Raw genomic sequence first — 4,845 nt, 5'->3', positions numbered from 1 at the left:
AAGATGAAAATACAATAGTAAAAGGTCCTACTTATAGAGAACTAGTAGCCTAGGGTGTACAGAGATGAGTAAATGACATAAAAATCCACTTCCGGGCCCACTTGGTGTGTGCTTGGGCTGAGAATTGAAGCATTTTCGTGTAGAGACTTCTCTTGGAGTTAAACGCCGGCTTTTGTGCCAGTTTGGGCGTTTAACTCCCATTCTTGTGACAGTTCCGGCGTTTAACGTGGGTAGTTTTGAGCTAATTTGGAATGCCAGTTTGGGCCATCAAATCTCGAGCAAAGTATAAACTATTATATATTGCTGGAAAGCCCAGAATGTCTACTTTCCAACGCCGTTAAGAACGCGCCAATTGGGATTTTGTAGCTCCAGAAAATCCACTTCGAGTGCAGGGAGGTCAGAATCCAACAGCATCTGCAGTCCTTTTCAGCCTCTGAATCAGATTTTTGCTCAGGTCCCTAAATTTCAGCCAGAAAATACCTGAAATCACAGAAAAACACACAAACTCATAGTAAAGTCTAGAAAAGTGAATTTTAACTAAAAACTAATAAAAATATACTAAAAACTAACTAAAACATACTAAAAACATACTAAAAACAATGCCAAAAAGCGTATAAATTATCCGCTCATCACACGCCTCCAGCCACACTTTTGCGTGACTCTCTATTCAATCTTATTCCTTCCCCACACACTTGTGACGCGGATGCGTCAGCGACGCTTACGCGTCGGGTGCGTTTTTTTTATATGAAATATGCAAAATGTAGTATGCAGATGCAGATGCAAATGTTATGCACAATTCCAGGTTCATAAGAGAAAATAAAACTAAAAAACAAACAAAACTAAATTGAAAAAAAGGAACGATCATACCATGGTGGGTTGTCTCCCACCCAGCACTTTTAGTTAAAGTCCTTAAGTTAGACATTTGGTGAGCTCCCTGTTTTGGCGGCTTGTGCTTGAATTCGTCCAGAAATCTCCACCACTGTTTGGAATGCCAGCATCCTCTGGGGTCCCAAACAAGGTACGTAAAACCCTTAGGTGAGTTCAAACAGGCTTGCAGGCTCCCGGAGTGTTGAATGGTAGAATAGATTCCAGGATCCCAAACTCTACCTGTACACCCGTCTTTGTCTTGATCTGCATTTTTCCAGCCGGGTGATAAGTAATCTGAATTCCCACTACAGTGACCAAACAGCTTCCAAGATCCTTCCAATTGAGCTTGACACCAATTCCTGCACCTCAAATTGAAGTACAAAACCTCATTGAATCTTGCATACCAGTGCTGAGTGCGAGTCCTTTCCCTTTTTCTCTTAAAGCCGCAAAGAGCTCTAAGCTGGCCATCTGTCTCAAGCAAACCATATTTAAGTGGAAAATTGAAGATAAAGGTAAAGGATTTTACCCACTTGAAGTTTATGTTGGGTGGTAGTGGCCTTGGGATCAGTGTTTTCAGTGGTTCTGCAAGCTCTACTCCCTTGTGGTCTTCTGTGAATTCCTCCACTTCTTGGAAAATTTCTTCCACTTTAACCATGTCTTGATCAAGGTCACTGATATCTTCCTCATCACTTGAGTCATACTTGGGAGGTTGAGAAAAGTCGACCTCTGCATCATCTTCGTATTCACTTGGGGAAGATTCTTCTGTCTCAAGGAATTTGCTTGCGGATGCAAGTTCAATACCAAGAGAACTTGATTTGTGATCATCATCATCAAGGAAACATGTGTCTCGGGTGATTCCGTCTAGTTGTCCATAAGATACATGCTTTGGGAGTTGTGCACTATCCTCCTTAGCATCAATTGTAGCGTCCTTGACGGAATTCTCCACAACTCTAGATTTAAGTGGCGGTTCGGCATCTCCTAAATCTTCAACCAACTCTTCTTCTTCTATAATGACAGCATTCTCTATTTGTTCTAGTACGAAGTTATGCTCTATGCTGTCCATTGGAGTTTCTAGTGTCTTCTTCACGCTACGTTTTTTATTAGATTCTCCACATGAAGCCATGGGAGTCTGTTGAGTGTCTGAACGTCTGGAAGATAATTGATTTATTGCTTGCTCCAGTTGATGAAGGGTTGTATTAAATTGGTTTACTGATTCTTTGAAGCGAACCTGTGATTCTTGGCTTGATGGATATGGACATAGTGTATAGGGGAGTGGTGGTTCTTGGGAGTAATTGGATTGGCGTTGGGGCGGATAATGATCATATGGTGGCGAATGGTGAAAAGAAGCTTGTGAGTGTGGTGGTTCGAGGCTAGGTTGTGAGGATGGTCTCTGAGCATAGGGTGGGGCTTGTTGGTAGCTACAAGGTGGTCCACCATATCTATCAGCTTGGTATGCATTATAGAATGGTCTTTGTCCATGATATCTAGGAGGATGCTGTTGCCTAAAGGGGTGATCAGATCCTCTTGTATCCATCCATCTTTGATTGCTTAGACCTTGATGCATAGTCCTGTTATAGCTTCCATTCCTTACAACAAAGTTAGAACCAAACTCAAAGCAAGAGGGGTGAGAATTCATAGTAGCTATCAGAAATAAGAGGGGAAAACAAAAATAAATAAACAAGTAAAAGAAAAATATTTACAATAACCAATAATAAGGCACACGTTTGCAATTCCCCGGCAACGGCACCATTTTGACGTTAGGATTTTTGCTAGTAAAGAATTTTATAAAAATATAGTTGCGTTGTAAGTATAGATTCTAAACCAACAGAAAATCCTTTCGTACAAAAATTTGGTTGTCACAAGTAACAAACCCCTGATAAAATTGATAACCGAAGTATTTAAACCTCGGGTCGTCTTCTCAAGAAATTGCAGGGTGGTGTTCTTATTATTGGTTATGGAAAAACAGTGTTTGGGTTTGAAAAAGGTTTTAGGCAAGAGAAATAGATGGCAAGAACTAATAAATTAATAATTAATAAACTCTTGGCAAAGTATGAAAACTGGAAGTCCTATCCCAGTTATCCTTATCAATTGTAATGAGAATTGGAATTTTCTCCTACTAAGTTAACCTCTAACTATGAAGGTAAGTCAAGTGGATGGAATAAGTTTGGTTCCTCAGATCCTAGTCTTTCCTTGGGAAAGGCTAGAGTTAGTGGAACTCGAATTAATTCTTGAAGAATTCCAATTTTCAGTCAACAATGAGTTTGACAACTCAAGAGTTACCAATTAATCAATTAAAGCCAATAATATAAAAAGCTAAATGAAAAATAATAAATCTGGAACACATGAAACTACGTTTAAACATAAAGTCAAATTTAACATGGAAAGATTTATAAGTCAAATGGGCAACATAAGTAATTAACAGATAAAAGTATTAGAGTATCTAAAAGTAGAAGAGAAATATAAATTGAAGAACATTGAACCTGAAATTGAGAAATAACCACAAACTGAGAGGAATCCTAATTCTAAAAATCTAAATCCTAAATCCTAAGAGAGAGGAGAGAGCCTCTCTCTCTAAAAAACTACATCTAAACTAAAAATTATGAATTATGAAAGCCTAATTATGAATGGATGCATTCCCCCACTTTATAGCCTCTAATCTGTATTCTCTGGGCCGAAAACTGGGTCAGAAATAGCCCAAAAATCGCTGATTGTGAAATCTGGTCCGTACAGGTTGCGGCAAAGTGACGCGGAAGCGTCATCCACTCGTTTGCGTGGAATGAGATTCGCAGATGCGACGCATCCGTGTGGAGCGCGCGTTCGCGTCACCTATCTGTACGGCCACTATGGCAAATTATATATCAAATCGAAGCCTCGGACGTTAGTTTTCCAACGCAAGTAGAACCGCATCATTTGGACTTCTGTAGCTCAAGTTATGACCGTTTTAGTGCGAAGAGGTCAGGCTGGACAGCTTAGCAATTTCTTCAACCTCTTGTATTCCTTCCACTTTTGCATGCTTCCTTTCCATCCTCTAAGCCATTCCTGCCCTGTAATCCCTGAAATCACTTAACACACGTATCAAGGCATGTAATGGTAATAAGAGAGGATTTAAATAAAAGAAAATAAAAGCCAAAGAAGCATGTTTTCAATCATAGCACAAAATCAAGAAGGAGAATGTAAAACCATGCAAATAGTATGAATAAGTGTGCAAAGGCTTGATAAAAACCACTCAATTAAAGACAATATAAACCACAAAATAGTGGTTTATCAAGAATCCTATGAAAACACCTATAATCCTTCATGGAGGAAACACCCAAATTTCTCATGGAAGGATCAACAGAAGCCTCAACAAGGCTTCAATAACAATAATGGTAGGAAGAACAGGTTTGGCAATAGCAAGCCTTTCCCATCATCTTCTCAGCAACAGACAGAGAATTCTGAGCAGAGCCTCTCTAGCTTAGCAAACATAGTCTCTAATCTATCCAAGGCCACTCTCAGTTTCATGACTGAGGCATGGTCCTCTGGTGCACGAAATTGCAATCACACTTTTGCAATCCCGCACAACTAACCAGCAAGTGCACTGGGTCGTCCAAGTAATACCTTACGTGAGTAAGGGTCGATCCCACGGAGATCGTCAGCTTGAAGCAAGCTATAGTTATCTTGTATATCTTAGTCAGGATATCAAAGATTATCAGGATTGATTGTAAAAAGCAAAAGAACATAAAACAGGTACTTGAATTGCAGTGATGAAGAATAGGTTGAGGTTTTGGAGATGCTCTGTCTTCTGAATCTCTGCTTTCCTACTGTCTTCTTCTTCAAACACGTGAGGCTCCTTCCATGGCAAGCTGTATGTAGGGTTTCACCGTTGTCAATGGCTACCTCCCATCCTTTCAGTGGAAATGTTCAACGCACCCTGTCACGGCACGGCTATCCATCTGTCGGTTCTCAATCAGGTTGGAATAGAATCCAGTGATTCTTTTG

This window comes from Arachis duranensis, chromosome 5 (assembly GCF_000817695.3).
Source record: "Arachis duranensis cultivar V14167 chromosome 5, aradu.V14167.gnm2.J7QH, whole genome shotgun sequence".
Lineage (NCBI taxonomy): Eukaryota > Viridiplantae > Streptophyta > Magnoliopsida > Fabales > Fabaceae > Arachis > Arachis duranensis.
This window is presented reverse-complemented; position numbering follows the sequence as displayed.